The 21,352-nt window shown below is 36.1% G+C and overlaps 1 long non-coding RNA gene and 1 pseudogene across 2 annotated transcripts in view; one reads left to right on the top strand and one right to left on the bottom strand.

Annotated features, from left to right (window-relative positions):
• The first annotated feature begins 1,757 nt into the window (after positions 1-1,757).
• Positions 1,758-12,797, top strand: LOC147296161 (uncharacterized; annotated as a pseudogene). The gene is made up of 15 exons (XR_015119823.1): positions 1,758-5,401; positions 5,529-5,875; positions 5,964-6,146; positions 6,636-6,796; positions 6,929-7,020; positions 7,128-7,226; positions 8,347-8,459; positions 8,576-8,654; positions 8,787-8,868; positions 9,308-9,363; positions 11,150-11,190; positions 11,367-11,434; positions 11,825-11,876; positions 11,968-12,085; positions 12,421-12,797. The product of XR_015119823.1 is annotated as an uncharacterized LOC147296161 (transcript).
• Positions 12,798-17,967: 5,170 nt separating this feature from the next.
• Positions 17,968-21,352, bottom strand: part of LOC147296160 (uncharacterized) — a 9,506-nt gene continuing 6,121 nt past the window's right edge. Inside the window, exon 5 of the long non-coding RNA XR_015120602.1 lies at positions 17,968-19,121. This is a non-coding gene — a long non-coding RNA (uncharacterized LOC147296160). The remainder of the gene's footprint in view (positions 19,122-21,352) is intronic.

Here is a 21,352-nt window from a genome sequence, read left to right as displayed (position 1 = left end):
ATCTTAGGCACACCCATATCATGCATACAATATGCTCTCGTAGCTCATTTGGTTAGAGCACCCGTTTAGTAAGCGGGAGGTCTTGAGTTCGACTCTCAACGAGAGCAAATCATTACTACTTCATTACTCGCTCATTCTGTGTAGTGTGTACAGTTCACTGTTAAACTATACCAGTATATTGCATTGTCCGTATGTCCCATTAACATTCATACACCTATCCGTATATCGTTTTCCGATTTAATCAAATCACTACAACAACTTCATGGAGCTCAAATCTAACTTGTCTGCCTTGTCTATTAGTAACTTGTCTTTCAAATTAAGCAAGCATGAACACAAAAAATAGTATGTAATTAAAAGCTTTAATTGTTGATGTATAGCTAGTAATGTTCTACGTTTTGTTATGTGGTTATTGTTATGATGTAGTTGTTTTTTGGAATCCTACTTCTTGTTTATGTTCTTAATTTGGATCCTTATCCGGGTTACATTGTTCTGCAATCTGAGTCTCTTGATGATGTTGAATATGAAGCACTACCCGGAGAAGAGAAAATTTGCTAGCATGTTATTTTCCAGTAAGTAATTCTTAAACTCGGCAGTCGGCACAATTGGTAGGGTTTCATAAGTTTGAAATGTCCTTACTCTTTTGAGTTATTTCTTAGAGAGGAGCATATATGTGCCGAATGGATAAATTGAGAATGTACTACCATTGGCTTCATCTTGATTCGATTGGAGTTATGAGTTTAGTTGTATTGTATTTATGTAATTTTTTATTTCTGTAATTGTGTTGTGGATATTTCATGTACTCTTCAGACTTCATCTGCTTACTTTTTTCTCTCACTCTCACTCTCACTCTCACTCTCTCTCCTTATTCCTCAAATGTAGGTGATGCATGGGGAAGATTATGTCTGTTTGGGTTCTCTATTTGGTGAAAGATGTAGAATAGCTTATATATCTGATGTTTCACACTTTCCTGCAAACACAGAGTATGGTGAGTTAATAATGAAGCAATTAGTGGGTTAAGGTCAAACTCAAATTCGAAGGCATACTCAAAATCAACCTTACTATGCTATTTATTGGGGGATTGGGGCTTTTTTCTGGTTAATAATGAATAATTGAGAGGGTTAGGTATTGTTACTTCTCTAATATGTTTGGACTTTGGAGTGGGGGTTTGGTTTTAGTGTTCTATGGTCAGGTGTATAGCAAGTAGTATGGTCTTCTGGCTGGTCTAATAATGTTAGAAAATATTGAACCCATAAATTTATCAAGGTATGCAAAATTTGTTAATAATCTTTTCTGTACATTAATATATCCCCTTTCTTGAGTTATTTCTTTTCCTTTTCAATATCAAAATTACTAAAGGTTTATTCATTTTTTTATGCAGAAAGTCAGAGTTGGATGAATCTGAATTTTCAAAATCTCATTTTAGTGCTGAGCTTGGCGATATTGTTGGTGTGGCTGGGTTTCCAGGTTTGTGATATCTTTTGATTATCCTTTACATGCTAATTACGATCGTTTATTTTCAGAATAATCATTGGTTTCCAAAATTTATGGGCCTTTTCTTTTTATCTACATGTTAAGTTAACAATAATGAAATATGATTGAATGTTTGAAGTTTGTATTCACTGTGTGGGCAAGAAGTTTAATATGTTGATTGAGTTTTTTCCCTAATAAATTATTGATCATAATTAGTCACTTTATTGCTCTCTCTCTCTCTCTCTCTCTCTCTCTCTCTCTCTCTCTCTCTCTCTCACTCACTCACTCTGTCAAGAACTTTATTGTTTTAAAAGAAAGATAAGGGAGGTGCTATGATCAAATTAAAAGTGATAACATGGTTACAGTGCTCTTTGAAAGATACCCTGGATAGCTGCTTAGGCTTCACATTTTTATTTCATATCGGGTTGTTGATGTTCAATCTCATACTTATAAGTCAGAGTTGCAATTTCTTCTGCATGCACTCGTTCTGGATTTAATGTTTAAGTTCATGCACAAATTTCAAGCCATCTCATTTCCCTAAGATGTTATAGAACACCTTTACTGCCTTCCAGTCTAGTTGACTAAAGGTCTGATTTATAGGTGTCCCAAAAATCCATTTGGGAAACATGACAGGTTAACTATATAACACCACGGTCCTGGGCATTCTACCATTATCCAATTATGGCATCTGGTTTTCTTGTTTTCCTTTCTAAAGCTAATGGAGGCTTGAAATTTAATGTTTCGTTAGGCATCTAAACGTACATGCTCTGCTGGGTTATATGTGGTTTGAAACTATGAATTTTGCCTTGTTATGAATTATACAATTTTCTTTTTTATCATTACCATTGCTGGCAATCTTCCCCTTTTGGTAGAGCTAGATGTTGAAGACAGACCAGATAAGGAACCATTGCAGAACCATGACTTAACCAACACCGGGCTTCAATAATTGGCCTCTTGTCATCAATTGATGGTAGTGTCTCTTATACGAGGTAGACAGGACCACCAAGTCTCGTTCAAAAGAGTAAACGATATGGGCATGTTTCTTCTTTCCAAGGGCTGCAAGGGTCTAGCGTCCGTCAGACTTTGTGGGTTCTCTAAAGTCAGTGATGCAGGCTATGGATCAATCTTACACTCTTGTATGAAGTTGAAGAAATTCGAAGCATGTGATGCCTTCCTTTTGTCAGACTTGGTTTTTGGAGACCTTACTGAGTTCCCATGTTCCCTGGTTGAGGTGAAAGTGTTGTCCTCCAGTCTTATAAATAGTGAAACTGTGAAGCAACCTGTTCTAGACTTCTAGGGTCCTGGAGCTTGACCTGTGTGGCTGTAGGAGCACAGTAGATTCTTGCCTCAGTTCCATCATCCCTTGGTAGCTTAACCATGCTGAATCTTGCAGGAGCTGATATTACTGATTATGGCCTATCTGTTCTTGCCCAGGGGAATCCACCCATCACACATTTGTGTCTCGGACATTGTAAGAGGGTGACTGATGAAGGAGTTTCTCTTTTGTTCCATGGTGGAGGCACAACTGGCAAAACATTGTCAGCCCTGGATTTAGGACATGTGTTGGGTTGGTAATAATCTCATGGAGGAGACAATGCTTAAGTGTCTTAACAAATTGTTGAAGTTGGAGCACTCGTCTGACAGTGCAAAGGAAGATGGTGTTAGCAAATGCAACAACCCAAACATGTTGATGAAATGATGGAAGTGGTCAAATATTTTGATATCATTGATGGAAGCTGTGAAGTGAAAACAAAAGTGGGGGAGTGCTCGAGCAAGGAACATGATGATTACTGTTGCAGAACAACAAGATCTAGATGTTCTTCCCAGCCACCTAAAAATTTTGGAAAGCTAGATAGCTCTTGTGGTTTTAGGAAGGGTGATGGCGGTACACTCAAACATTCTACTGGTAAATCAACACAACCACCTCAGCCTTTAAGTTTGAACGGAGGAGATCCTGATTTTCATGATGCACAGGGGCCTCAAATGTCCATTGTAAGGTCCCTGCCTGTCCAAAATAGTCTTGAGTTGTCTGCAGTAAATGGGGAAAAGCATTCAAGGAAGGTAAATTCTGCTGAGGAGATGTCTCCAGAAGTACTGGGTTGCAGGAAATGCATAGTACGGAAGAAATAGCAAAAGATGCCAACTCCAACATATTTGGCAAAAGAATTAACCAGTCAAGGTTTGCTGCATCTAACAAGTCTTGTGAGGCACAGATAGCTCAAATATCTGCTGGAAGGTCTGTTCCAATTAAAAAGGATCTAGACTTATGTGCAGCAAATTCAATAGGTTCTTCAGACAAGGAAAATGTTGCAGATCAGTATGCTGGTAGAAATACAAGTGCTAATTCTGAAATTGTTCTTGAAGGATCTGTTGAAGCTAATTCTATTGCTTCTGGGTCTAACTTGGATGGTACTGGGCTTAGAGTTGGAGCGGAAGTTTTAGTCTCAAGGCAGGCTGCTGATTATAATGTGATTTTGAAGCCCAAGCAACTTGATTTTAATGACGTAGATGAATCCTGTGTGAATGGAATTTCTACTCCTGCTCTTAAGAAGGGAATACATGACAGGTCAGCAGAAAAAAAGGTCTATTTCCTTAATGCAAGCTGAAGACATACTGGATGAAGGAATAGGTGTCAATTGCCAAGTAAAAAGTATCTGATCCCTGGAGATGAATTTTCTGGGGGATTGGGAAGTTCCAGTCAAAGAAAAGGAGCTCCAGTGTGGTTTATCCAAAGCTGTTGCAGAGGAGATATATAAATCTAGAAGAGCCTCGAATGGAAATTTTGTCTCATCAATAAAAGAAATATCTGATGCTCATAAGAATGCAGTTGCTAATAACGAAAAGAAATCTTCTTTGATAGATCATCCAACTGCCTTGCAAGTAGCTAATGTTAATGCTGCAAAATCAACTGAATTGGTCTCAGAAGTGAGTGCACTGGATTCTCATGCTGTTGGTAATCCTATACTCTCAACTGATGCTGATTTTGCTTTGGTGTCTAGACCTGGTTCTTTTACAATCCTGGATGCAAAGAATCTGACAGTTGAGATTCCTTGTACTGCTTCTAGGGATGAGACTAGGGGTAACTTGGCTCAGCCGATTTTACATTCGCACAATTCTCCAGAATATGAACAGAGTATTATTTATGAAAGAGATGTAGTTCATTCGAAATCAACTGAATTCCAGATTGCAGAGAAGTCCTTGAGAAGGAGTTTTAGCTCTTCGCCTCAGCCTAAACGAAGAAAGATTGAGGATAAGATAGTTGTTGACCTGTCTGCTTCATCAGGCTTGAGGGAAGAGGTTTCTCACACTGTCAACAGAGATTCTATGCGTGGAAACTTGTGAAGTAAAGAAAATAGTCCAAAGGCTGTGCTAGAATCTCAAGGCCTTTCAATTTCTCGGGAGGATGTTGTGAAATCAATTGTCAGTGGGAGTCCAGTTGAAGAAACACATCAAAATGAGAATTCCTACATGATAGAGAGGTTTGAATCTTCACCTAAGGCACAGAGAAGAAGTTTTAGCTCTTCGCCTCAGCATAAACGAAGAAAGATTGAGGATAAGATCAATGATGACCTGTCTGCTTCACCAGGCTTGAGAGAAAAGGCTTCACACACTGTCAACAGAGGTTCTATGGGTGGAAACTTGGGAAGTAAAGAAAATAGTCCAAAGGCTGTACTAGAATCTCAAGGCCTTTCAATTTCTCGGGAGGATGTTGTGAAATCAATTGTCAGTGGAAGTCCAGTTGAAGAAACATATCAAAATGAGGATTCCCACACGATAGAGAGGTTTGAATCTTCTCCTAAGGCACAGGTGAAAGAGGCACTCACTGAGGATGTTTTGAAATCAATTGTTAGTGGGAGTCCAGTTGAAGAAACACATCAAAATGAGGATTCCCACATGATAGGGAGGTTTGAATCTTCACCTAAGGCACGGTGAAAGAGGTACTCACTTTTCCATTGTGCACCTCCCTCTCTCTCTCTCTCTCTCTCTCTCTCTCTCTCTAGTGAAAGAGGTTCTAGTGACTTGATTCAGTATTTTGAGCTTCTTGTGCTTTCTTATAGGGAAGAGGGACATCAAAGTGAAGGCCCTGGAGGCTGCTGAAGCTGCAAAGCATCTTGCAGAAAAGAAAGAGAACGAGCGTAAGATGAAGAAGGAAGCCTTGAAGCTTGAGAGATCAAGAATGGAGCAAGAGAACTTGAGGCAGTTTGAGCTGCAGAAGAAAAAGGAAGAAGAAGAGAGGAAGAAAATAGAGGCTGATATGGCTGCAAAGAAGAGACAAAGGGAAGAGGAAGATAGGAAGGAGAAGGAAAGAAAAAGGATGCGTGTTGAAGCGCGGAGACAGCACAGAGAACAAGAAGACAAGTTACCTACAGAAAAAGAAGATAAAGAAATAAAATGTCAAGCCATTGTACGATTGTCATGCTCTGACATATTTTATGATTCCAATCTTCTTGCTATTTTAGAAATCACATTGAATATTGGGTTGTCTTTTATAGGATGGAAGAGGACATGAGAGTAAGGAAGTGCACTAGAAAATGGAGGAAGAGTATGGCACTCTCAGGAACATTTCAGAGACTGTTCCTGGGACTTCCCGGGTTTCAACAAATAATGCCAGAAGAGAAAGTATTGTCCATGAAGAGTGCTGCGAGGCCTTGAGTAATTTTGGATATAATGCAGAGGTAAATGTTAAATGACTTTCGAACAACCAATTTTCACCATATCATCAGATCTGCTTGCATATTATACAGCACAGGTGGCAATTGAACCTATTCCTCTCCCTCTGAAATAACATCTCTACATATGTTGAGTGCTTTTACTTGTGTAGTTCATACTAGGGAGGCCTATGATTAAGAACAAATTCTGAGCTTTTGCCGCAGGCTGGAGCAGGGTGATGAGCTGGTAGTTTAGCATGATTTCTAATCCTGTGTAGTCCTTTTAACTTGTTGGTTTTTAACTACTCCAAGGCCTTCCCCTTTGCGATGTCTATGCCATAATTGATAAGAAGGCTACTTAAGGATTTTAACTTTTGGTAAATCTACTATTAGCTTATTGTAAACTCAAATCTGAACCACCTTCAGAAAATTTTCTTACACATGAACAGCTGCATATTTTGTGTACATCTGCTTTGTCTCTACAGTCTCATGCTGATACTTCCTGTGATCTTCAAGGTATCAAGCAATTTAGCCAAAGCAATAGAAAATGAGAATTGGGTTGCCAATACAAGTCAAGAACAGTCGTATGAGATCTCTCCATACAAAGAATCAGATGATGAAAACGAAGAAGATGACGATATCATACCAAATAGTAAATTTATTCCTTCATGGGCAAGGTATAGAGTACTCCAATCACTTTGGTGATATGTATCTTGGTGAAAGGCATAGATTGTGTACCCTTAAGAAACTGTTAACTCTGCTTGTGCACCTTTAAAAATCATTTATTAGTTGGTTCTTGTTTTCTGCAGTAAAAATTGCCTGGCTCTAGCTGTTTCTTGCCAGAGTGGAGCAGACCCAGAGGCGATCTTCCCCTGAGAAAGCTTTTGCAGTATATTGGAAGGTACTTTTATGGTTTAAAGCCATGATCTTATTAGCTATTGCTTTGGCCTTTTGGCTAGTCAATTTTTATGTATTGCTGGACTAAAAATCAAATATGCTCATTTGTAGTTCTCTTGCCACGAAAGCATCAGCTACAATAGTGGGCACCAAATTAAATTCAACATATTCTCCAGTCAATTAATGCTAAAGCTTTGAGGTCAAGAAGTGGTATGTTTCCTTTATTCTCATTTTTCATTCCATGTGGAATGTCAGCTGCACTGTCTGCCTAGGTCATCATTGCATGTCACCATGGGAATGCATTTAGGTCCACATTGTGCTGGCAGTTCATTGATATTGAAGCATTCTTTTAATGCACCTTTTCTTTGGCCGTTGTTCATGTACATATTAATAGAGCAATTTTCCTCTGAAAATGCGCCCTTAGTTACTGCCTATCATTGTTTGAGGTTGGCCATCCTTGTCATGAAAGAAAGTGATCCTCTGGATAAATTAAAATTAGAGAAAATTTATTTCTTTTTCTGAAAACAACTTGTAATAGTTGGTTCTTATTCTGTGGAAGATTTTGTAAGACCATTTTGTGAAGAGTTCTTGATCTCTAGCTGAAATGTTGTTGAGTTACTGTGATGTGATGTGTATAGGATTCTCTTGTAATTGTTGTCTCAGATATTTTGCAAACTGACTGTAGTTAAGAAGTAACAACTTCCATTGGCAGTGTGGGAAGGGAAATTCGCTGAGCTGTAGTTAAGAAGTAACTACTCATTCCTGTTTCTGGGGCACTCTACTTTGGAATTCTTATATAGCTAAGCTTAATTGCTATATCATAAGATGTGCATACTTAACAACTCCAAGCCTTGTTCAGAAATCTGAGTGAATAATTTTTAGAAGCTAATTAAATCAGAAGATTTTCATTAATTCTATTGATTATGATTAACTGATTTGTAATTCTCAATGAGACTCCCAGTTTGAAGATACTTAGGCTTTTACAGGTGTTTAGATGTCATATCCTCCAATTCTGAAATTTTTACATTTGGAAAAAAAAAAAAAAAAGAATTCCGTCATTTTTGTTGCACAAATTCTTCTTTGAAGAGTTAACTCATTTTATTGGCTTAATTGTTTCCCTCTTCCAGCAGATGTCTAAATGTCACCAAGTTTACTCTAGCAAATGTCAATTTTTATGTTTAACTTAGCAAACATCCATCTAGCAATTGATGAAATGTTTGTGACAGTCCATTGTTCATTTGGATTTGATGTTATAGTCAGGGGCTCAGGATATGGTTAGGGCCTTAGGGGCAGAAGGATCCATCTAAACTTCTAAATAATTTCTCTTCAGGGCTTTGCTGCATTCTTCAGGGCTTTGCTGCAGGGCTGATGCTAAGCATATCTTTCCTAGATTTGGCTCACAATGCTATAAACTCAATTGGATTTTTAAAAGCCAACCAATGGGTAAGCCATGTACTTCAATGTTCATCTGATTTAAATGCATCACTTCAACGACATGAGTTGTTCATGTTTGCTTTAACAGTTAGATTTAAAATTCTTGGCAGTGCAATTTTTTGCAGGTGTCATATTCTTTGCTATAATTGCCAATTTTATTCCGGAACCAATGGTTGCTCCTACTTCAGATGTGAAAGTAAAAAGGTATTGATGATTCTTCTCCTTGTACTCTAGTATTTTGTAAATACTCTTCCACATGATTCGGCATAATACTTTTACCCAGAATATTATTATTGATGGTATGCTTGACCGTGTGACAAAATGCTTTAACAACAGAAAAGTGGGGATGAAGCGGGCAAAGACACTATGAAAAAGCATCACCGTCAAGTTTTATTCAGTGGTATTGTTACAGCAATAGGTATTACTACTTTCTTGAGATGGTTTAACCCACCTTCCAGACTGTTATTTGATTTAAAAAAAAAATTTACTTTGACATTACCCGTTGAATCAGAAGTTTTAGTTAGTTGATTGTTGCAGATTTAAATTATATAAGTTTGCACTGATATGGTACTCAATTCTATAAATTGGAAAAGCTATTTTTATGTCTTTGTGTCTTGCGTACGAGAAGAATAAAACCTATGTCCTATCTACCATCCTACCCCAATGCCACCCAACCCAAGGTCTAGGGGTGTTTTGAATCATTTGTATGTTTTGAAAGTTCTTAATAGTTTATAGCAATACTTTTTGTTTTGCTGGAGTTTTTCCCTTTTTGAGTAATGAAGTCTGAGCAAATGTTTGAGCAATATGCTTAATTTCCATAGTCGATAATGTGGAATCTCATGTCCTTTGAGTTGCAGGCATAAGTTTGCACAATTTTCCGGAAGGAATGGCAGTGTTCCTTGGATCAATGAAGGTACCCCCAGCTTAAGATTTTATTGTTCTTGGAGTATTGAGTTAATTCTGATTTTAATTAGATAGATGAGCTCATGGCTTATGCTTATATTACTTTGAATTCGGTTTTGTGTCTGATTTAATATAAATTATTTATAAATTATGCTGGAAAAGTCTCCTTGAATAATGACTTCCTTTCATTCCTGATGTGCAATATCAATGCAATATTCCTAGTTTTTCCCTTATTATTTTAAACTACGTTGCTGAAAATAGAATATAAGGTTATATGACCATTTAATTAACTTTAGTCACCAACTATATACTTACTATTTAGTATTCTTGATGACCCAAATCAGATATGTTATTTTGTAAGATACCATCTAGCTGGTGAAATTTTCTTTATTTCTTCCATGTAATGCATTTTTAGCTTTATTGCCTACATTTCAACAAATTAATAAGGACATAGACGTCCTTTAGCTGCAAAAACAAAAAAACTCACCTTGTCCTGGAAATGTGTTGCTTCTTGAAGCGCATCTTCTGATGCTGAGTTGTCTAGTTTGGGGACTCATTAGTAAAAACAAAAAACTATTTTTTTTCCTGATATAAAACAAGTTTAACTTGATTAGATGCTTACAAATCCTGGTTTATATGCTTTCTTTTTAATGCATACTTTTTTTTTCTTATGCTAATAGACTAATGTGCTAGTTGAATATGTTAATGTGTGCTTCATGCACTCATTATTTTTGCATGTTTTCTTTTAGTGAATATTACTTTTGATTTGCATAGTCTTTTCATCATATGGGATTGGTGATTATAGATGCAGCGAGAATGGTTTAAGATATCTGTTTTGAGGACTATAATTTCTGCTGATGCTAATTGTCATATACAATTCTTGCTTGTTCCATAATTCTATGCAGGGCTGATGCAGGAGCATCTCCTAGGGTTCCAAGACTTATTATTATTTTTTTAGTAGCTTTTTAATTTTTATTTCCTAGCTGGATTTAGAGTCTAGTTCCTTATTTCATTAGGTCTTTAAGGTAATTTTATTTATGTTTTCCTAGTTAGTTTAGGTTTATGCTTTTCCTAGTTATCTTAGGTTTATGTTTTCCTATATAAGCTTAAGGCTTAGGTTGTAATCGACAGTTTTTTTTTGGCATAATATTATTCAGAGATTTCTGATGTGATAGTTTCTTTTGGGTTCCTAAACCCTAGAACTCATCTATCTACGTTCCAACTTTGATTCTATAGCTTTATTCTCTCTTTTCTCTACTGTTATTGCTGGATTTTCCTTTCCACTGTGGTTTTTGCCCTATTACTACAGCTGGACAGCAGCCTATGCTTCTGTCCTGCATCAAGGGCCTTCGTGTAGGTGTCAACTTGGCCTTGGCAATTGCCTTACACAACATCCCAGTGGTATTCCCTAAATTTTGTAACTATGTAGTATTAGTCTAATTTCTTGTGCTCTGCCATGGATTAAAGTAGCACATAACTTCCAAGCTCGAACACTTTCCATGCCAACAATGGTTGGACTGGTAATTTGATAATACAAGAGACTTGTTCTTTTGCGGTTAAGGAGACAATCTTTGAAATCTATGGAACTAATGCTGATATATTGTCTTCTATATATATTGATGAGAATAATATCATGCTCTAATTAGTCATAAATTTTATGACATAGAGTGTGATGATCAAAATTGTAGACTATTCCAAAACTAGAAGATTGCTTTAAAGTCTGAGTTTGGACTTTAGATTATTGTAGAACTATTATCTTATTCTTTATTATATAGTGACGATTTTCTCTTTTCTAGGGTGTTGCTGTTGCACTTCCTATTTACTTGGCAACACAGAGGTGAGAATTTATGAAGGCATCATATAGTTAAGCTTTTTGAAGTATTTATGAGTTATGAATTGTGAGGAAACAAGAAATCCACCTGTATAGCCAAATATTTTATGAATATCTCTCGATGAACAGAAAATCATTCATATGATAAATTATTAAATGGTGGGTTTTTCTACATGTACCAGCAAATGGCAGGCATTCAAATTGGCGACACTTTCTGGTTTTGCCAAGCCTTTGGGTGTTATAATTGTAGGTATGTCAACTGCCAAATGAAACTTTAGATATCTTTTACCAATGATAATGGCAAAGGGTGGATTTAGAATGTGTGCAATGGAAGCAACAGCGCCATTGAAAATTTGAAAATTATAGAGTTTATGCTGATATGTTCAGAAGTTGTGAGAATTTCCTTATCTTGGCTCCACCTGCATTTGAAAAGCTTCCAAGATTCACCTCTAATATTCATATTCAAGGGCTTTTGATTTGAAATCCAGGGTTGTTTGCAATAATATAAAAATAATTGATAAATTGAAAGTAAAAAGTAATAATAACTTTTGTCTGCAGAATTGATAATCTATTAAGTTTGCCCCTACTAAATGAAAATTCTTAGTCTACCACTGGTTAATGGTTTTCGCATCTGCTACAGCCTATCTATTCCCAGTAGCTTGAGTCCTGAAATTCTTGAAGGCCTGCTAGAGGTTTGCAAAATTTATTGATTATTAAATATCTCAATTAATAAATTATTTTCTTCTGACAATTTTGGTTTCTATGTATTTTGTTGTGATACAGTTGGTGGAGTGATGGCTTTTCTAACTCTGCATGAGGTGCTGCCCTTGGCATTTGATTATGCGGGACAGAAGCAAGCAGTCAAGGCTGTGTTTTTGGGAATGGCCTTCATGTCTGCAAGGTAATACTAACATAATAAATAAATGAAGAAAAATATTCTCATAGAAAAGAAGATATTGTTTGACTGTCAGATTTCAGGATCCCATCCAAAGCTTCCGTTTATCTTTATTTGAATGGAATTAGAAAATTATTCCATTCCTAAATTTTCTTATAGAGAGAGAGAGAGATAGAGAGATAGACTTATTCATTTGCTATTTAATTCCTCTTTATCAATATCTAGAAGGGCCAGAGACTCTTGATTGTGTAATATTTTGTAGCTGTAACTTTCACAAAGTTTTGTTACATGAGTCTTGCTCATTCTCTTTACATAATACTTTCTCTTTGCTTGTTTTGCAGCCTATACTTTCTTGAAATCAGCCTACCTGCGGATATGAGCTTGTCGGTGCCCAATAGTATTTTACATTGTTGTACATTTCTGTACTGCCATGGACCATGATGAGTTCTCAACTGTGCCCGCATCTTGTAACTTGCACTGAATACGCGCAGTACTGATTTTAAACGACCTTTAATAGCTCATTTGGTTTCTGCACAAAGGAGAAGAGAAGGCATTACTATGACTGCCACAAGGATAGCAGTTTATATTCAATATAACAGAAACGTAGTTATTTGTCCTTTAACAATGTAAAATGACTAGTGTAAGGAACATGATTTCTTCAATGAACATTTGCTCTCTCAGTTTTCTGTGCTTATTTGAATATGATTTGATGGAGTAACAACACATGTAATGTTCCAACGACTTAGAATGTAAGGTCATTTCTTGAGGTTTCTAGTTGGTGTGCAGATGTTGATAGCTTTTACCACTTACTATTAATTTTGGTTTTCTCCAAATAGCTCAATTTGTTTTGTTTTGGACTTTTTTAAATAATCAGTTAACGGCTTAACACTTTCGCACTGATTTCATTGTTTGGAATTTGAATAGAAGATGGACATGGGTAGGTCTCTCCTGTTATTCATGATGATGTAGTTGTTGAAATGAATGATTTTTCCATATGCTTAAAACAAAATTTAATCCATATGTTTTTTCTCCCTCCGAATTTCTCGACACTTGTAAAGCCCATTCCTAATTTTCATCAACAGTTCACTAGATCAAATAAAATCTTGCCAATAATCATAGTCATGAGAGAAAAATGAGGAATAAATTCACTCAAGTTACATGCACATTTCTGTGCTAACCATGCATCATGCATGATGGGTTCTCAACTGGCGCCTGCTACCTTCTTATCGCCTCTACTGATTCTTAATGGTTTCTATCCAACTGAGAAGGTATTACCTAAACGTGAAGTGACTATAGCTAGCTAGTGTATGGACGTTGGAACTTGATTTCTTCAATGAACTACTTCTGCTTTTGTTTTGTTTTTTCTTTTGGTGCTTATTTCAATATGATTTGATGGAGTTGACAGAACAACTGTTCCAACGACTTAAGAATATTGCAGCTGCTGCTTATTTGAATATGGATTTTATTGACTCGGTTTGGACTAGGGAGTTATAAAAATTTGTGACCTCAAATGCTATAAGAGACAGCTCATCAAATGCAAGACTATGCAATATCTTGATTTTTCTTTTCAAGCCAATTACACAAGTTAATACATGGTGGGTTTTTTCTTAATAATCAATTCCAGTGTATAAGTTAAAATGTGCTAACAATTGATTGGTCCGTACGAAAGATAGCTACTTCCTTATATGTAAGGAGCAAATTATCAGAATTACTGATTTGAGTGCTTTTGGCTTGGCATCCATCCCAATCCCATATATGTTTCAAACAAAGGAAAAGACATATAAATCAGAAAGACGTTGAAAAAGGAAAAGAGAGATAGAAAAGACATCAAAAGAAAAGAAAGGTAGCATAAATCATGACTTTTTGTATGCAACATATATGCAATATGCATACACTAAGTCACCATATAAGGAGCTTAAAAGATTCCACAGACTCATCTATCATGGTTTTGAATTTTGTTAAATGGACAATTGCAATGAAGGATTCCAATCTCATCTTGATCATGACTTTCCATGATGGAAATCGTTGTAATATTTTTGTGTATACTATGGTTCTTTTTTTTTTTTTTGGCCAATATACTATGGTTCTTTTAAAGCCTCCACTTTGTACTAGTACTCTAGAAACTACTGCAAAAGCTTGTTAGAGCTTATTCTTTGGTAGTTGCAGCCAGATTAGAGAAGATCGAGCAGAAGAAAGGAAGATGGGTTTGGAGAGACTGCCCAGCAGCGTATTGGTAAAAGAGGTGCTGCTGAAGCTGGAAATAGAGACCCTTTGCTCGGTTGCATGCGTTAGCAGAGCCATGAACTTCTCAGTCTCTCAGGCCTTCCTTTACTCTCCTCTATCCATCTCTCTGTAAAGTCTTTCTCTATTTGAATTCTATGTGGGATTCTTATTTGCTTTTTTCTTTTTGAAATGAAACTTAAAAAAAGAATCCCAATGTGCAGACACTTTCTCCGGATTCCCAGACTCTAAATTACATTGTTGGTGGGTGCAGAGGTCTCCACAGCCTCTCCCTCAATTGCCTCAGCCTTGACGACTAGTCCCTCGGCATTATTCTGAAGCCACATCTTCAAGAACTGAACTTGTTGGGCTGCTACTTGCTGTCCTATCAAGTCTTTACCTCTGTTGGAGAGGCCTGTCTCAATCTCAGGTGCTCCATTTTTTGTCTAGTTTTGCTCAACCAAACATTGCATCTTCATCTTTTCTGTAATGGGAAGGTTTTGTCAGGGTGCTTATGCTAGAATTGGTGGACCAGGACTCACCTCATTCAAGATCAGCCTGTACCGAATGCTTAATGGGTGCTTGTGCTTGGAGTTATTGTTTTTGTTTATGTTCATATGAGAAAGCATGTTTCACTAGAAAAGGAACAAACCTTCAGTTTGTTTTTATTGTAAATTTTGTAATCATATAGTCTTTATCTCTAAAGATTCGAGGGATAGATGTTGGTGCAAATGCTATTGGATCTGTGGATTTCTGCCTGCCTAATTCCCTCAAAGCAAGAAGTTGCAGCCAGTGCTTGAGCATGATGCAATCCGTCTCATAGATAGAATTAGAGTTGGTGCTACAAGTTTAAGCTACTATGAGAGTAAGTGATTTGTGATCTAGCAAACTGATGCAATTCCTCAAGGGATAGCACCTCCATAATGTTACTCTTTTCATAATTGATGTCTTATCGATCAATTCATCCAATATGCAATAGAAAAGTTACTCTCTTTTCATAATGTTGTTACATACACCATTTTGCTTCGGTAATAAGAATAGATGTCTCTCTGTGTTGCAGCATTCCATTACTGATTATACATATTTTGCATTATAGATTACTCTTTGCCTATTATGAAATTTGTGAAGTTAAAGAAAAAGAAATAAAGATACTCAACATGAGAGCACACCGTCTCATAACAAAATATTCAAATCAATTATTCGATAAAGAATATGTGAAAATCATTAAATACCAATGTCCAAAACAACCAAACAATACCCAATAAAAATAACAAGCCAGAGATAGGAACATATACATATACCATATACATGTAGGACTGAATATAGGACAAATTTAAAGAGGAAATGAATGTGACTGAATAAGCAAGAAGTATGATTTCAAAAGAAAAGGACTAATACCTCCTCCTCTTTAGCATTCCAATATATATGTCATTTTATAGCTTTAACATAGCAAACTGACATCCCCTTCAGAAGAGGAAGGGTTCAATTGGTAACCATACTTCAAATGTTCTATACTACATAATTCAACAAACTTTAATAGGTATGAGTACCTACATACCCTTAAGAATTTCATATCCAACTTTTGTAGATACAATAAACACACGGCAAAGATGAAGTATCTTATGTTAACATAGAAAGAATGCTATACTGCCCAACTATTATAAATAACGTATATTCTCAAAATGGGCTCTACCACATTGTTGACTTTCTAATTCAAGGTTCGGTGGAGATATCATGTGTCGCATAGGATAGGGAAAAAATTCCAAGAAAAAGCTGGGAATAAGTAGCATTTTCCATAACATAGATGTTTTTGTGTGGATGTGTATGTGTATATACACATCTTACAAGATAAAGATCGAGCTTTCTTTTTAAGGCCACTGATGTCTCTTAGATTCGATGGCTGTGATGGGATCATGGGACCAGCTAATTTTTAAGAGTTCTGGAGTGTGCTGTCTAACTTAAATTACTTCATTGCTTCAACTAACATAAATTATTAGGTCTAACACAATTTCTTTCATTGGGTGCTTTCAGGTTGCAAGGATATTTTGGTTCACTTTCTTTTTTGTCCACATGTTTATCCATTTTGATCAGGTGAGTTATTCGATCCTGTATAGTTAGAAAGAAAGAGCTTGGTAGAAAGAAAAAAATTAAGTCTCTTTATTTTTGGGAGATTCTATACATACCCAAAAATCTTCTTATTTTACCCAACTTCTCAATTTACCCAACCATCACTATTTTGAAATTAATATTTTCTCATTTTACCCAACCCAAATTACTATCATACCCTTATTAATAATACTCAACCTCCCTCCCTCCCAAACTTACCTTCAACCTCACTCTCATAACTAAACTTCAAACCCTAAACTAATTTTTATCCTCATATCATCCAATCAAATTTGTTATAAAGAGTCAAATCGTCGTTTGGGAGCCTTCAAATGAGGGTTGTATGCAAACTTTTTTGTGTTCTGAACGCCATGAACGAACCTGGGTTCGCGCAGTGTTCAGTGAACCAGTGCCGAACATTTGCATTATGTTTGGCAGGTGCCTGCTGAACATTTGTATTTTATTCGGCAAGTGCCCACCGAATAATGATAGGATGTTCGGCAGGTGCCCACCAAACGATGGTTGTGTGATAATTTAGACATTTTTGCACCATTTGGTGGGCACCTGCCGAACATCCTATCATTATTCGGTAGACACTTGCCGAATATAGTGCAGATGTTCAGTAGGTGCCTACTGAATAAAATGCAATGTTCAGCAGGCACTTACCGAACATAATGCAAAAGTTCGGCACTGGTCCATCGAACATTGCACGAACCCAGATTTGCTCAAGCTTTTAATATACCCACAAAAAATTGGCACACATATCTCATTTGAAGCCTCGAAAATAATGATTTGACCCTCCATTCGAATTAAAACACTTGATTGGATAATATGAGATCAAAACTTTGGTTAGGATTGGAATTTGATTATCGAAGAAGTTGAAGATGAAAATGAAAATGAAGATATGATATTGGGTATAGAAAAAAACAAAATTTTTTTTTTTTTAAATTGCATTTGTCTTCAATGGTCATTTCATCATGGGACATAATTGTTCATTCATGATTAAAAATTTTGTTAGGTATGTATAGAATTTCCTTTTATTTTTATTGTTAATAGGAAAACTCAAGATTCTCATAAACAAAAGGAAAACTTAAGATTCTAACCTACCAAAAGTTTTGTACTAACTATGTTGGGCCTGTTGGCATTAATGAATCTGTTTTAGTTTTGGAAGACTGCCAAAAGGTTTAATTAAAACTGTTTCGAAGGCCACAAACAACCAATGATCCTAGAGGTGTACAATGAGCCGGGCCGACCCGAATTGTACCAGGCCGGCCCGAATCCAGCACGGGCCCGGCCCATTTAAAGTGAGCCAGGCCCAACTCGGTCCGGCTCGTTAATAAATGGACCGGGTTAAGCCTGACTCATACGTATAGGCCAAACTAAGCCAATGTTTTCTATCCCGTTAGGCCGGCCCGACCCGAGCCCGTTATGTGTTGGGTCAGCACGAGCCCGTTATGAGTTTAGGCCGGCCCATTTATACGAGTATTTTTTATTTATTTATTTAAAAAAAAACTACTATTAGCCTTATTTCAATTTTTAATTTTGATTTTGGTGATGAAATTGAATAGAAAATGGAATCAAAGCAGTAGAAAATTAAAAAATTTGATAGAAAATGAAATGACACCAAAGACTATTTGATTTATTAAACAATAATAAAAACTTCAAATAATTAATCGAACCGACACGAGCCTGGCATGACCCTATAGATTTACAGACCTCATATTAAGTCTATCAAATAGAATTTACATACCTCAAATAGGTATTTATAAGCTTGACTGTACTAGTGGTGTTTTAGTGACATTAGTACACAGTCTTGCAGAGGCAGCATGGTATTTATAAGTTGGTCTTCATCAATTTAGGACATGATGAATGTAATTACTGACCATAGTAAGACAAATCTCAGTATGGCCCATAGGCAGTTTTTATGGCAAAGTTATAACTTCCATTTGCAAATTATCAACATATGAGTAGAAACATGAAAATCAATTGTAAATTTGTACTAACATTGAAGTATAATTCTGCTGCTGTCAGTTTCATTCAAAGAGCATATTTTTATGATCAATTATTATTCATTTTGTGGTCGGTGTTTTAGCACTGTTGGTCCATGCGACCAGACTGATTGGATTTCAAGGCAGTATGAAAATTAAGACATTCGTTACAGAGAAATCTATCATTTGCTAGTAGACATATATTACTTATGGAAAAGGAAATAAATGTTGAAATTCTTTTGTTTCCATTCTCCTCCTTAAGATCCATGCATTTCTATTCTCAATGTTTAGTGCCCCTGAAGGCAGGTACAATCCATTCGCCAATTTGTGTCCCGCACCTTTCATGAAGTTTGCTCGATAGTATTGAGGGGATTCTTCCATTCTTATTTTTATGTAGCCATCCTCACCCCAGTCGTCTTCCATTCGCCAATTTGTGTCCTGCACCTTTCATGAAGTTTGCTTGATAGTATTGAGGGGATTCTTCCATTCTTATTTTTATGTAGCCATCCTCACCCCAGTCGTCTTCCATTCTTATTTTTATGTAGCCATCCTCACCCCATGAATTTTTTGCGGTCCAATAATATCCCTTGCAAAAACCCATTAGCGCCATCGAGTGCCATCCAAGTCTGTATTCACAATGAAAGCAGAAGTGTTCCACATCTCTTCTATGAAACCCACACGTTTTAGACTCAACACTTTTTTAAGTTTGCATTGGCAGGCTCTAGTATGTCCTGCAATGACACAATAAGGAACATTATAGACATCTATACAAACCCACAGTTATGCATGTTACTTGCATCAAAATACATATATAGGAAAAGAACTTCTATTGCTCATTAGTAGCATATATTATTATATATATGAACTCACAGTTATGCATGTTACTTGCGTCAAAAGACATATATAGGAAAAGAAATTGTAAGAAAGCTTGACTGTACTAGTGACATTAGTACATAGTCTTGCAGAGGCAGCAGGGTATTTATAAGCTTGACTGTACTAGTGGTGTTCTAGTGACATTAGTACACAGTCCTGCAGAGGCAGCATGGTATGTATAAGTTTGTCTTCATCAATTTAGGACATGATGAATGTAATTACTGACCATAGTAAGACAAATCTCAGTATGGCCCATAGGCAGTTTTTATGGCAAGGTTATAACTTCCATTTGCAAATCTGGTTCATATGCAATTATCGACATATGAGTAGAAACATGAAAATCAGTTGTAAATTTGTACTAACATTAAGTATAATTTTGCTGCTGTCAGTTTCATTCAAAGAGCATATTTTTATGATCAATTATTATTCATTTTGTGGTCGGTGTTTTAGCACTGCTGGTCCATAGCGACTAGATTGATTGGATTTCAAGGCAGTGTGGAAATTAAGACATTCGTTACAGAGAAATCTATCATTTGCTGGTAGGGCGAGTGCATCTGAGTTAGACATATATTACTTATGGAAATTAGAAATTCTTTTGTTTCCATTCTCCTCCTTAAGATCCATGCATTTCTTGCTAAATTTATGGCATTTGATACTTGAATTATGCTGGAAAAGCTACTCTATACTTAATGTCGTGACCAAGGATTTATTTGCTATATACAGAAACCAATCATCCCTCTGCTTATTTATCTGTAGTCCAACAGTCCCACAAGCTGTAAATCTACTTATTTTCAGAATAGTTAAGTTTAAGTTGGATTCTATATGAAAATATTTATTCTGAAGATACTTTAGTTAGACTTACCCCTCTATAGCTCTGTAGTGAAGGATGATCTACAGGACCCTTGCTCAGGGCTTTCATGATAGCTTGCCGTCCTTGTACAATCTCATAGCCTGCTATCTTGAACCGTCTACCTTTTTCCTATATAGGGAAAATAATAAAATGCATTCAGTTTTAATTTGGTAAGTAATTATTTGAAAATAAATTTAGATAAATTTTCTTATAAAAAAAAATTTAGATTAGTTTAAATTGATTGATACACGCCTGATACGCCAGTCCTCTTCTAAAGCAAATATAATTTACATACCTCAAATAGATTAATTAATATACTGTAAAAAAATAAATGTTGATCGTACTTGCTCCCATTTGATCTTTGATTGATTTCTTCACAACTTGAAACCTAATGTTTTAATATTTCTGCAAAAATAAAAAAAAGTGTGGGAAATAAAATGTGGCAAAAAATACTCAAATCTTAAAACCTAATGTTTTAATATTTCTTTTAAAAAAATAATAATAAAGTGTGGCAAATAAAATGTGACAAAAAATGCTGATATGCATATAATTTGTCTGCGAAAATGGGGCAAATAATTCCAAGCCTTGTATAGAAATCTTAGCAAATAATTCTTAGAAGCTAATTAAATCAAAAGATTTTCATTAATTCTATTGATTATGATTAACTGATTTGCCTTAGATCTTCATCAAAGACTAATTACAGTAATCGCATGAAACTTTTTGTGGGCAGCTATAGTGGCAATTCAACTAAATATTTTGATCTGAACCGCATCATTAATTTCATCGAAGCCCAAAGGGGCAAAGGAGGAAACCTAGTAAATACAAAACGAAAACATCTTAGCTAAACCAAAAGAAATGAATATGCTAATGTATGATTTTTCACAGGTTTTCCAACACTGTTGACTGGAGTGCATCTATGCACCCCATAGTCAGCAATCAAATCCACGAGGATTGTATTTTAATTTCACTACTGGAGTGCCTTGAGGCATGTATATATATTTACACTGGGGAGAGGGTAAGACTATCTCCCCAGCACATATGGGACCATACGTGCCTATGTAAAGATGAAGAGTGAGAACAGGAGAACAAAGTCTGGCAATTCCTAGCTGAGGAAGGTGCAGCATTGGAGGATGATTGGCCTTATGGCCAAGCTCCAATCAATGTACCTTAAACTTACTTTCAGATATTACTTTCAATGTACCAATCAGTTTACATAAATCATAAAGTTAAGTAATATCC

This window comes from Dryas octopetala, chromosome 1 (genome assembly GCF_963921425.1).
Source record: "Dryas octopetala chromosome 1, drDryOcto1.1, whole genome shotgun sequence".
Taxonomy (NCBI): domain Eukaryota; kingdom Viridiplantae; phylum Streptophyta; class Magnoliopsida; order Rosales; family Rosaceae; genus Dryas; species Dryas octopetala.
This window is presented reverse-complemented; position numbering and strand designations above follow the sequence as displayed.